Genomic DNA, 14680 nt, shown 5'->3' on the forward strand with positions numbered 1-14680 from the left:
AAGATAAAGCACTATGACACCTGACTCAGAGTAGATGTCAGTACTTGAAAATCTGATCTAGGACCTCTTGCTTAAATAAGGGAAACTCATTTCCTCTCTGTCTATCAGAACACACATCAACAAGGCAGAGGTAAAGTAAAGGGCATACATCAAACAACTGTTTTGCTATTACTAGATTTTTTAGTTTGACCAGCTTTTCTATTTAATACCTGAGCTCTGAAAATATTGCCTTTTTGAAAGAGAGAACATTTCAGTATAAGAATAATAACTGCATATGTGATTTCTTTTTCTCATATTCCATTTGACAGACTCATACTATCTCCAGTTCCTTTTCCCCCCTGCCAGGTATCCTTTTGCCCTTTTTTACATATTTTAATTTAATAGTAGCTCTGAATACATAACAATGAATCTGCGTTACTTTAGATCAATGACTCACATAATTGTGTTCAGCGGCAAATTATAATTGGACCTTTAATGGGATGTTTTTCTTATCTCCTTAATTAAGACAATTATGATTAATAAACCATACAGCAAGCAAATCTGACAGCCTCACAGAACATGCTATGGCAAGAAATTCTGGTTCAAGGACAAATTTTAGCATATAGATATGGTTTTAGGGCGGCCAACCAAAGAAAACATAATTTCTTAAGCTACCCTTGCTCTACCTTGCTCAACTAGAGACAGTGTCCATTCCCAAAGGTATATTCAACCAATAATGAACTTCCTCTAAGGCATTTTAAAAATAAATACCCTTTTTAATTTTGATGGGTAATATTTCTGAGGTGCTGGTTATTTCTGGGCTTGTCATGGAAATTTGATTAAGAGTTTGGTTGAAATCAAAATGGACCTTGTATTTATTTGAACAGTAGCTACATTTCAAATTTACCCCAAGACACTTATTACCTGTAGCAATGGGAATCTGTTTTGGAGTTAATTTTGGGGGGAGGGAAAAACACAAAAACGTAAGATGCCATTCTTAGTGAAGAGGATATATGAGAATGATACATCTGGATTGTATTTTGCAGAAGCCTAATAGAGGTTTAAGGCACACAAGAAACAACTTGAGTTTTCTAAAGAGAATAATCGGGAGTGGCTAAAAATGATAGGTTTCTGCCCATACTGACTGGAGGCATTTGTTGTTTTAAAATCCATTGTGATAATGTCAGGAGAATGAGCAAAGTAAGCCATGTGTTTATTAAGGGGTTTACAGGATTGTATGCACATTTTTGTTGAAAAGTATCACGTCTGAGACCCTTGTCAACAGTCAAATGAAAAGCTTTTGAATTTAAAGTACTTTATAAAGGGCTTGGCTTCTTTGAGCATGTTTAATGCCTGAGAGATCAATCACTGTGTGACAGTTTTAGCCGCTAGCTGGGTAGCAACCAACTGAATGAAGCCCTGAAGGTTTGTTTTGTATTGGGCAATATCTCTTTAATTGTATGAGTAATTTTTAAAGCTCTGTATAATTGTTAGCATTTCGAACATCACAGCCATTTGAGACAAAGTGGGTACCTACTAGTTTCCTACCTATTGTCCTGTAAATACAATAGAAGGCTGACCAAGACTCCAGCTCTATAGACACTAATCCAGTTCAGGAGAGCTTGAGTCCAATATGCAATCATCATCATCATCATCATCAATCGTATTTATTGAGCGCTTTCTATGTGCAGAGCACTGTACTAAGCGCTTGGGAAGTACAAATTGGCAACATATAGAGATAGTCCCTACCCAACAGTGGGCTCACAGTCTAAGAGGGGGAGACAGAGAACAAAACCAAACATACTAACAAAATAAAATAAATAGAATAGATATGTACAAGTAAGATAAATAAGTAGAGTAATAAATATGTACAAACATATATACATATATACAGGTGCTGTGGGGAAGGGAAGGAGGTAAAATGGGGGGGATGGAGAGGGGGACAAGGGGGAGAGGAAGGAAGGGGCTCAGTCTGGGAAGGCCTCCTGGAGGAGGTGAGCTCTCAGCAGGGCCTGGAATCATTTTCACCCTCTACCATTTTTCTGAAGAACACACTACCTTTCTTCATTTGGTTTTGTATTTATTTGCCCATCAAACACACTGAATACTTGAGGAAAATTTGGGGAAGAAACTGAAGCACAGAGAAGTTAAGTGACTTGCCCAAGTTCACACAGAAGGCAGGACTGTGCTTTCCAATATAATAACTGTGATGTAGCATGGTCTACTGTAAAAAAACTTGGGCCTGGGAGTTAGAGGACCTGGGTTCCGATCTCAGCTCCTCCACGTATCTGCTGTGAGATCTTGAGAAAGTCACCGAACTTCTCTGTGCTTCAGTTACCACATCTGTATCTACCCCAGTGCTTAGAACCATACCTCTCAAATAATAAACACTTAAATACCACAAAAAAAGTGGAGAAGTCTGGATTAGAACCCAGATGCCATAACTCTCAGGCCATGTGACTTCTCAAATTGTCATGCTGTGTGATCTTGGGCAAGTCACCTAAATTCTCTGTGCTTCATCTGTGAATATGGAAATAAGATACCTGTATTCTCTTTTCCCTTAGACCACAAGGGGATTGGAAATATATTCAATCTGATTATCCTGTATCTACCTCAATGCCTAGTACATTGCTTGACACATGGCAAGGGTTGAACAAATACTATGGTAAATATTGCACACAGTAAGTGCTCAATAAATATGACTGAATGAAAGAATTGTACTTTATCCCTTATTGGCTTATAGTTAAAATAACGTTTGTAACGTGCTGAATTGTAAATACATCTTGGTGAATTTATTGCCATTTGCAGCCCCACAGCACTTATGTATGTATCTGTAATTTATTTTAATGTCTGTCTCACCTCTAGAGTCTAAACACCTTGTGGGCAGGGAACTTGTGTATGTCACTCAGATTGTGTGGGATAGAGACTGTGTCAAACCTGCTTATTTTACATCTACCCAGAACTTAGTAATAATAATGGCATTTTATTAAGCGCTTACTATGTGCAAAGCACTGTTCTAAATGCTAGGGAGGTTACAGGGTGATCAGGTTGTACCACGGAGGGTTCACAGTCTTAATATGACTTAATGGCTTAGTGGAAAGATCATAGGCTTTGGAGTCAGAGGTCATGGGTTCGAACCCCAGCTCTGCCACTTGTCAGCTGTGTGACTTTGGGCAAGTCACTTAACTTCTCTGGGCCTCAGTTCCCTCACCTGTAAAATGGGGACTAAGACTGTGAGCCCCATGTGGGACAACCTGATAACCTTGTATCTTCCCCAGCACTTAGAACAGTGCTTTGCACATAGTAAGCGCTTAACAAATACCATCATTATTATTATTATTAATCCCCATTTTACAGGTGATGTAACTGAGGCACAGAGAAGTTAAGTGACATGCCCAAAGTCACACAGCTGACAAGTGGTGGAGCCAGGATTTGAACCCATGACCTCTGACTTCAAAGCCCATGTTCTTTCCATTGAGCCATGATGCTTCTCTAGTACCATGCTTGGCACATAGTGTTTAATTAATGCTGTTGAAAGAACACCTCTGTTGTATTGCACTTTCAATGCTATTAGTACACTGCTTACCACACAAAAAAGCACTCAATAAATACCAGTGATAGATTGATTAGCTACTTTAAAACCAGCTCTCTGGTCCTTTGTTGTCATTATTATTAGTATCCTGCCTTGATTACTGCATCACCCTACTTGCTGACCTAAGAGCCTCCGTCTTTCTCCACTCCAGTCCATATTTCACTCTGCTGTTCAGAACATTTTTCTACAAAAATGTTCAGGTTTCATTTCCCCACTCCTCAAGGACCTCCAATGGTTGCCCATCCACCTCCTCATCAAGCAGAAACTCCTCACCATAGGCTTTAAAACACTCATTTACCTTGCCCCCATTACCTCACCTCACTGCTCTCCTACTACAACCCACCTCAAACACTTTGCTCCTCATAATAATAATGATGATTTTTGCTAATCCCTTACTATGTGCCAAGCACTATTCTAAATGCTGGGGGAGATACAAGATAATCAGGTTGTCCCACGTGGGGCTCATAGTCTCAATCCCTATTTTACAGATGAGGGAATTGAGGCCCATAGGAGTGAAGTGATTTGCCCAAGGTCACACATCAGACAAATGGCAGAGCTGGGATTAGAACCCACAACCTTCTGATTCCCAGGTTCATGCTCTATCCACTACACTATGCTCCTTCTACGGTACTCAAATCTACATCTCCAGCCCTGATCTCTCAACCTCTTTGCAGTCTCACATTTCCTCTTGCGTTCAAGAGATCTCTACTTGGATGTCCTCCGGTCATCTCAAGTTTAACATGTCCAAAACAGAATTCCTTATCTTCTCATCCAAACTCTGTCCTTCCTGTGACTTTCCTATCATTTCAGATGGCACCACCATCCTTCCTGTCTCACAAGTCTGTCTACTTGTCACCTGTCTACTTGTTTTGTTGTCTGTCTCCCTGTTCTAGACTGTGAGCCTGTTGTTGGTTAGGGACTGTATCTGTTGCTGAATTGTATTTTCCAAGCATTTAGTATAGTGCTCTGCACACAGTAAGCACTCAATAAATACGATTGAATGAATGAACAAGCCTATAACCTTGGAGTTATCCTTGACTACTCTCTCTCATTCAACCCACATATTCAATCCATCACTCAATCCTGTTGGTCCCACCTTCATGACATTGCTAAATTCTGCCCTTTCCTCTCCATGCAAACTACTACCACTTTAATACAATCACTCATCCTATCCCATCTGGCTGCATCAGCCTCTTTGCTGACCTCCAAGGCTCCTGCCTCTTCCCAACTTCAGTCCATACTTCATTCTGCTGTCCAGATCATTTTTCTACATAAGCATTCACAACTTGTCACCCTGCTCCTTGAAAAACTCCAATGATTTCCCATCCACCTCTGCATTAAATAAAAACTCCTTACTATTGACTTTAAAGCACTCCAGCATCTTGCCCCCTCCTACTTCACCTCATTATTCTCCAATCAGACAATTACTCTCCCCCTCCCCCTCTTTGCAGCCTTATTGAAGACACATCTCCTTCAAGAGGCCTTCCCTAAGCCCCTCTTCCTTCTTCTCCCACTCCCTTCCTCATCACTCTGACTTGCCCCTTTAGTTCTTCCCCCTTCCAGCCTCCCAGCCTAATGTACATATCTGCAATTTATTTATTTGTACTAATGTCTGTCTCCCCCATCTAGACTGTGTGCTTGTTTTGGGCCAGGGGTGTGTCTGTTTGTTGTTGTATTGTACTCTCCTGAGTGCTTAATATGGTGCTATGCACACAGTAAGTGCTCAATAAATATGATTGAATGAATGAGAGTCAGTGCTTCCATGAATAACTGATGGGTCTCCAGCTCTGAAAGTAATTTCTGTTCTTCACCTCTTTCAGGATGTGGCTCCCCTTAGCTGTGTGGCCTTAGGCCATTATGTACCTCAGCACTTAAACCTTCCTGGTAACCCTTATGATGATGATAATAATAATAATAATAATAATAATAGCATTTATTAAGCACTTACTATGTGCAAAGCACTGTTCTAAACACTGGGGAAGTTACAAGCTGAGCAGGTTGTCCCACAGGGGGCTCACAGTCTTAATCCCCATTTTACAGATGAGGTAACTGAGGCACAGAGAAGTGAAGTGACTTGCCCAAAATCACACCGCTGATAATTGGTAGAGCCGGGATTTGAACCCATGATTTCTGACTCCAAAGCCCGTGCTCTTTCCACTGAGCCATGCTGCAGGAAGATGGTAACCAGCTACAATATGAAGATCTCCTTGTCTTCCCTCCCAAACTCTGCCCTCTCCCTGACTTTCCCATCTCTGTTGACGGCACTACCATCCTTCCCGTCTCACAAGCCCGCAACCTTGGTGTCATCCTCGACTCTGCTTTCTCATTCACCCCTCACATCCAAGCCATCACCAAAACCTGCCAGTTTCAGCTCCACAACATTGCCAAGATCCGCTCTTTCCTCTTCATCCATACCACTACCCTGCTCATTCAAGCTCTCATCCTATCCTGTCTGGACTACTGCATCAGCCTTCTCTCTGATCTCCCATCCTCGTGTCTCTCCCCACTTCAATCCATACTTCATGCTGCTGCCCGGATTATTTTTGTCCAGAAATGCTCTGAGCATATTACTCCCCTCCTCAAAAATCTCCAGTGGCTACCAATCAATCTGCGCATCAGGCAGAAACTCCTCACCCTGGGCTTCAAGGCTGTCCATCACCTCGCCCCCTCCTACCTCACCTCCCTTCTCTCCTTCTACAGCCCACCCCACATCCTCCGCTCTGCCGCTAATCTCCTCACTGTACCTCGTTCTCGCCTGTCCCGCCATTGACCCCCGGCCCACGTCATCCTCCGGCCTGGAATGCCCTCCCTCTGCCCATCCACCAAGCTAGCTCTCTTCCTCCTTTCAAGGCCCTATTGAGAGCTCACCTCCTCTAAGAGGTCTTCCCAGGCTGAGCCCCCTCCTTGCTCTCCCCCTACATCTCCCTGTCTTCCCTCCTTCCCTTCCCCACAGCACCTGTATATATGTATATATGTTTGTACATATTTATTACTCTATTTATTTATTTATTTTTCTTGTACATATCTATTCTATTTATTTTATTTTGTTAGTATGTTTGGTTTTGTTCTCTGTCTCCCCCTTTTAGACTGTGAGCCCACTGTTGGGTAGGAACCGTCTCTATGTGTTGCCAACTTGTACTTCCCAAGCGCTTAGTACAGTGCTCTGCAAACAGTAAGCGCTCAATAAATACGATTGATTGATTGATATCATTCTAGGAAATATGTAACATGTGCATCATCTAAAAGTTGAGAATCACAATACAAAGGTATGCCCATTAGTTAGGAAATGTGATTTTTCTGCTAAATCGAATGACTTTGGTTGAATTTTGTAGGGCACATATTCTTAATGTGAAGCGTAATCATATCTCCCCCCACTAGACTGTAAGCTTATATAGGGCAGAGAACATGTCGGTCAACTCTGTTGTATTGTTCTATCCCAAGTGCTTAGTACAGAGATCTGTGCCCCGTAAGTACTCAATGAATACCACTGATGATGATGATAAGCGTAGGAAAATGCATGAATTCTTTCAGATAAATAATTATTTCACTCATGCCAAGAGAAAGCTTATAAATTGGTTTGATTTTGTTCATAGCTGTTAAAAGTGTGCTGGTTGTCCACAAAGGCCCAAGTTATATATTGCTATTACTATGTCAGTTTTAGAATCTGAGTACTGAAAATAATAACAATCCATCCTCCCACAGGCTAATAAGTCTAATGTTTCAAAAATTCAAATGCAATATCTAAGGCAGCCAAAATTTGAGAAGTCGCATGGCCTAGTGGATAGAACATGGGCTTGGTATTCAGGAGGTCCTGGGTTCTAATACTGATTCTGCCACATGTCTGTTGTGTGACCTTGGGCAAGTCAGTTCATTACTCTGGGCCTCAAGCACCACATCTGTGAAATGGGGATTGAGACTGTGAACCCCATGTGGGATAGCAACTGTGTCCAACCCAATGTGCGGGTATCCATCCCAGTACTTAGTACAGTATCTGGCACAGAGTAAACACTTAAATTTCTCTTCTTATTCTTAGATTATGACCCCTTTGAGGGCTAAGGGTCCATTCAAATTCTCATTAGAGCATTATTTGCCCAATGCTTAGTATAGTGCTTTGTGCCCAGTAAGCACTTAATAAATACTATGACTATTTTTGATAGCAATTTTTATAGCATTTTTTGATACTAAAATTCAGTTTCTCACTGGACATATATCACCTCATTAGCACAGAACCAATAAGAAGCTGAAGGTCTACTTTCAAGGGAATTCAAAATAAACAAATTTGGCAGAAGAAAAAAATCCTTAATGTAATATTAATGCTTATTCACACAAGTATTTACATAGAAAAGGATAATAATATTCACTTAGCATGAGTACAGTCATCAATTTATCCATACACCACCATCTGTGATTAATTCTCTTTAGTTTTTTACAGTAGATAATTCAGGCATAAAGACAATCAGCTCTTGGGCAACATACTGACAGATCTAGGATCAAAAATTAAAATTCCTCATACTCAATCATTTGCTCACTAACTCAAGCCTTAAATTACGGTGAGTGATTTTCAGGACATTTATAAATTGCTAAAGTCTACACAATTGATGTACTGCAGAGTAAGCAACTCCATCTGTTTCACAGCTATAAAATTTCCCTTTCTGTTTCTTTAGTTGATATGTAAAAATATGTTTTTGGCTTAAAAAAAATCAAAAGTGTGACTTTAATGTCTTCAACACAATACTCCTGGTAAAAACAAAATTCTAACACCCAGAGAAAAATTGTCTCAACTTTAAACACAAGCAAATGGCATTAGATGGATTTATTTCTAACCAAATGATCCTGATTTGTATATTGCATATTTAATTCCATGGTTAAATAGTAATAATAATAATAATGGTGGCATTTATTAAGTGCCTACTGTGTGCAAAGCACTGTTCTAAGCACTGGGGAGGTTACAATCAATCAATCGTATTTATTGAGTGCTTACTGTGTGCAGAGCACTGTACTAAGCGCTTGGGAAGTACAAGTTGACAACATATAGAGACAGTCCCTACAAGGTGATCAGCTTGTCCCACGGGGGGCTCACAGTCTTCATCCCCATTTTACAGATGAGGGAACTGAGGCCCAGAGAAGTGAAGTGACTCACCCAAAGTCACACAGCTGGCAATTGGCAGAGCCGGGATTTGAACCCCTCACCTCGGACTCCAAAGCCCGTGCTCTTTCCACTGAGCCACGCCAGTTAAATCTGTTCAGCAAATGAATAGACTGTGAATCATCTCATCCTCTTAATAAATGTGGTATTTGTTAAGCAGTTACTATATGCCAGATGCTGTACTAAGTGCTGGGGTGGATACAAGCAAATCGGGTTGGACACAGTCCCTGTCCCACGTGGGCTCACAGTCTCAATCCCCGTTTTCCAGATGAGGTCACTGAGGCACAGAGAAGTGAAGCGACTTGCCCAAGGTCACACAGCAGACATGGCGGAGCCAAGATAAGAACCCATGTCCTTCTGAATACTAGGCCTGTGCTCTATTAACTATGCCATGCTGTTTCACCCTCTTCTGTCCTGGCTAACATAGAATTAGTCATTTTAATTCAGTTTTCATAGCACTTCTTTGATAGCAATTGCCATTAATGTGAAATATAAATAACTGATGGGATGAAGTAACCACCAGTAAATGGATTGGGCATTTTGCAATAGTATAGGTTGACAAAACACTAGATCTTTCTCCAGTGCTTTCCTCCTTCACTTTCTCTTGTTACCCACCTCCCAAATGCCTCAATCCCCTCCAATTTTAGCCTTCACTCCTAGGTTGGTCATATTTCCTTTCTAGAGTGAGGAGAAAGTAGAGAAGTAGCATGTGCCTAGTGGAAAGACCAGAAGAACTGGGAGTCAGGAGGAATGATAATAGCGATAATAGTAATGATGATAACAATAATAATAATCAATTATATTTATGGAGCACTTACTATGTGCAGAACACTGCACTGAGCACTTGGGAGAGTATGATGCAACAGAATTAGCAGACACGTTCCCTGTCCATAAGGTATTAATCCCAGCGCCATCACTGGCCTCCTATATAATAATGATAATAATAATAATAATAATAATGGCATTTGTTAAGTGCTACTATGTGCAAAGCACTGTTCTAAACGCTGAACTTCTAAGCTCCCTATGGCCTTTAGGGAAGTCACTTCACGTCTCTGCCCCTCCATTTTCTCACTTGCAAAGTGGGGTTTAAATTCCTGTTCTACCTCCTATTAAGACTTTAAGCCCCATATGGGCTTGAACTCATTGTATTATATGTTTACCAGATCTCAGCAGAGTGTTTAGCTTATAGCAAGTGCTTAACAAGTTCCACAATTATTATAATGAATGATAATAATAATAATAATGATGATGGTATTTGTTAAACACTTACTCTGTGTCAAGGATGGTTCTAAATGCTGGGGTAGATACAAACTAATTAAGTTGGACACCGTCCCTGCCCCACATGGGGGTCACAGTCTTAATCCCCATTTTACATATGAGGTGACTGAGGTACAAAGAAGTGAAGTGACTTGTCCAAAGTCACATGAAAGACAAGTGATGGAACCGGGATTAGAACCCAGGTCCTTCTGACTCCCAAGGCCATGCTCTATTAGACCATTTTCCTTCCTTTATTAGAATAGTCAGGAATGAAGTGAAAGATATTGCCCCTCCTACAAATTGTGATGGGCCACACTCCCCTGGGAGGCATGGCTTTTTATAAACCATATTATGTTACAGGGCTTCAACTAGGGATCTTTTCTAAATTAAACAAAATGATGGAAAAGAAGCCAAGAAAGCAAGGAACGTGTATTTGGCTTCAAGCCACATACTCTCCCAGGTGCTCAGACTTACACTAATAAGTGCTCAATAAGTGTCACTGATGATTATGATGATGGATGGGAATTATGGAGTCGAAGGAAAGACAGGACCTGGGTGTCAAATCAGTCTGAGATTTGAAGCTAATCTTTAAATATGAACTCAAAAGTTCTGGAGATAGGTCATCTTCCACTGTGGAGGTCCTGAGTGAAATTTCAATTTATGAGGGAGGTATTGCACCTGGAAAGTTCATTTGGCTTTTCAAACATTTCTTTCATTCATTCAATCATATTTATTGAGCACTTACTGTGTGCAGAGCACTGTGCTAAGTGCTTGGGAGAGATAGAGCATAAGTCTGGGAGTCAGAGGGTCATGGGTTCTAATCCCTGCTCCATCACCTGTCTGCTTTGTGACGTTGGGCAAGTCACTTCACTTCTCTGGCCCTCAGTTACCTCATCTGTAAAATGGGGATTGAAACTGTGAACCCCATATGGGACAGGGACTGTGTCCAAACTGAGTTGCTTGTATCCACCCCAGTGCTTAATACAGGGCCTGGCACACAGTAAGCAATTAATGAATAACATTATTATTATTATTATTACTAGCATGAATACAACAAAAAACAGACATAGCCCCCTCCCACAATGAGATTACAGTCTAGGAGGAAAGACAGATGTTAGTATAAATTACAGATATATATTTCATTTCCTTTATTTGAAGCATTCCCAAAGCAGTATGGGAAGCATATCTCCTGAGGTTTTTCTGCCCACAATATTAGGTTGACTCAACAAATTGAAGAAACCAGGCTATTATTGGAACAAGAGGCCCTCTTCCCTAATTCCCCACCATTTTTTCCACCCACTTCATATCCAAGACATCATAGTAACATGCTTACACATAAACGTTTATTCATCATCTTAGAGTCACGGAATTCTAGAGATGGAAGGGACCTTAATAGGTGACTTGATCCAGCAGCCCAAGTTTCCAGGAGCTTAACTAAATTATCTAGGTCAGATGGTTGCCTATTGTTTCCTTAAAAGTCTCCAGAGATCATGATAAAAACCGCCCTTTACAGTACATTTCCATTTCACTGTATTTTGGAGACGCTTTTGTGTCAAATGAAATCCTTTCTGTTTTTACTTAAGCCTATTTCCTGTTATTCCGGTCGCAGAAGGTATGGAGAAAAATAACCAACCTCTTCCCCTTTATATTGTTGTTCCCTTGATTCCACCCCCTTTTATAGTGTGATGACCAAAATTGAACATAGTGCCCTAAAAAGGGCCCTTGGAATAGACATCCCCCAACTTGGGAAGAAAATAAGAGGCAGGGAATGTTCCCAGTCCTTGTATGTTATGCTATTGTTGATATATTTTCAATTGCAGGATTATGTGGCTCATTCATATTCAGAAAAGCTGTGCAGCAGTGCAGGAAAGAGCATGGGCTTGTGAGTCAGAGGTTGTGAGTTCTAATCCCAGCTCTGCCAAATGTCAGCTGTGTGACTTTGGGCAAGTCACTTAACTTTTCTGTGCTTCAGTTACATAATCTGTAAAATGGGGATTAAGACTGTGAGCCGCAGGTGGGGCAACCTGATTACTTTGTATCTACCCCATTGCTTAGAAAAGTGCTTGGCACACAGTAAGTGCTTAACAAATACCATCATTATTATCACTATTACCAATCAATCATATGTATTGAGTGCTTACTATGTGTAGGTCACTGTACTACACACTTGGGAGAGTATAACACAACAATATAACAGACACATTCCCAGCCCACACTGAGCTTAGAGTCTAGAGGGGGAGAGAGTAATATAAATACATTTATTATGTATATGTACATAAGTACTGTGGGGCAGGGGTGGTGAATAAAGGGAGAAAGTCAGGGCAAACCAGAAGGGAGTGGGAAAAGAGGAGGCGAGGGCTTAGTTAGGGAAGACCCCTTGGAGGAGATGTGCCTTCAATAAGGCTTTGGAGGTGGGAGAGTAATTATCTGTCAGATATGAAAAGGGAGGATGTTCCAGGACAGAGGCAGCGCATTCATTCAATCAATCATATTTATTGGGTGCTTACTATGTGCAGAGCACTGTACTAAGCACTTGGGAGGTACAAGTTGGATGGGTGAGAGGTTGGTGGTGAGATAGATGAGATCAAGGTACAGTGAGTAGGTTGGCAACAGTGAGTAGTTTGGCATGTTTTTTAAATGTGTTGTGCTTATTCTTAGAATACTGCACTGCACCAGTGGTAACTCAATACATAAATTTACCAATTCCATAGTCTTTCCCTATCTTCTATGTATTTTTTTTTCTATCTCTAAATGGATTATCTTGCTCATCGCCCTTATTTCATCCTATTTTGGTAAGATCTTTGCTTAAGGTCTTTTGAGTAGTAGTAGTAATATTAACCATGAAATTTATTTATCGTTGTGTGCAGAGCACTGTATTAATCAATCAATGACATTTATTGAGTGCTTACTGTATGCAGAACACTGTACTAAGCATTTGGGAGAGTGCAATGCAACCAAATTGGTAGACACATTCCTTGCCTGCAAGGACATGCTGGGAGAGAGTACACCTGTGGGAATTAGACATGGTCCCCATCCCTTGGGGAGCTCACAATTTATGACATAAACTGATGATTATGCGAAGGTAAGAGGGAGAGAACCAAATCCCAATTAATGCATGTGAGCTGAGGGGCTGTGTTTCAAAGCATTAGTCACCTCACCCAATTTAGTGTCAATTGAAAATCTGATTGATCTGCTTTTGTTCCCTTTATCTAGGATCTAGTCAGCGTACCTCTTCAATTTGAATCTGAGCAACCTTTGGGTATTTACTGTCAAGCTAATTATGTACCATCTTACATAGTGATATGGTAAAAATCTCCTATTTTCCAGGTTTATCAGTGAGTATACGTGCAGTTTGATTTCAAAATTATTACTGAAACCTAGACAGAATGCATCGCTGGATTTAACTTGTCTAAAGAGCCTGCCACTATCATGGAGGGAGAATGACATTTTCTGAAATAACTTGGGCTTGTACTTTAAAAGTTTGTTTTCTTCCTACAAACATGATACTCGACATGGGTTATCACACAGAAGAAAAACAAAAAGGCATAAAGCAAAATAATTGGTAAATAATTCCCCCAAAATTAAAACCAAAGGAATGTCCTTATTTAAAAGAAAAGTGTCACCAGAGAAGAGAAATTTTTTGCAGATCCTGCTGCAGAACTGAAAAATAAATCTTTCGCAGTTGGAACTAGGACCTCTTATATACTGTGGATATTATTTTGATAAACACTTACTACGTGACAGGTACTTTTCTAAGCACTGGGGTAGGTACAAGTTAATCAGAATGGACATAGTCCCTGCCCCACATTGGGCTCACACTCTTAATCTCCATGTTTTACAGATGAGGTAACTGAAGTAAAGAGAAGTTCAGTGACTTGCCCAAGGTCACACAGCAGACAAACACTCCTGATTTGATTAATCAAGTTACTGAGACCCTGGACAGTGAACTGTATTAAGCGTTTGAAAGAGTTCATTGTAGATAGAAGACATGATCCCTCAAGGAACCAACTAACAGTCTAGTGAAGAAGACCCTGTAGCTCTTGAGATCATTCAGGGGCAGGGATCATGGCTACTAATTCTTGACTGTTCTCCCAAATCCTTACTGCTTAGTCCAAGCTTGATCAATCAATCAATCAATCAATCGTATTTATTGAGCACTTACTGTGTGCAGAGCACTGTACTAAGCGCTTGGGAAGTACAAGTTGGTAACATATAGAGACGGTCCCTACCCAACAGTGGGCTCACAGTCTAAAAGGGGGAGACAGAGAACAAAACCAAACATACTAACAAAATAAAATAAATAGAATAGACATATGCAAGTAAAATAAATAGAGTAATAAATATGTACAAACATATATACATATATACAGGTGCTGTGGGGAAGGGAAGGAGGTAAGATGGGGGGGTGGAGAGGGGGAGGAGGGGGAGATGAAGGAGGGGGCTCAGTCTGGGATGGCCTCCTGGAGGAGGTGAGCTCTCAGTAGGGCCTTGAAGGGAGGAAAGGGCCTTGAAGGGAGGGCCTTGATGCTCACCTCACCCCAAGTCCCACAACAATTGCGTACTTATCTTTACATTCTGCTGTTTCCCCTAACTGTAACTTAGTTTACTGTATATCTCCTTGCATTACCTTTGTTGGCTTCTTGAAGGCATGGACTACATCTACCAACTCTTTCTGTAAGTACCCTCCCAAGCTTTGGAGTCAGAGG

General features: G+C 40.8%; 1 protein-coding gene across 1 annotated transcript in view; it reads right to left on the reverse strand.

Moving 5' to 3' along the window:
- LOC119926909 (glypican-5-like) overlaps positions 1 to 14680 on the reverse strand; it is a 931977-nt gene that overhangs the window by 406794 nt on the left and 510503 nt on the right. The window lies entirely within an intron of this gene.

The sequence above is a fragment of the Tachyglossus aculeatus genome, chromosome 1 (genome assembly GCF_015852505.1).
Source record: "Tachyglossus aculeatus isolate mTacAcu1 chromosome 1, mTacAcu1.pri, whole genome shotgun sequence".
Classification (NCBI taxonomy): Eukaryota; Metazoa; Chordata; class Mammalia; order Monotremata; family Tachyglossidae; genus Tachyglossus; species Tachyglossus aculeatus.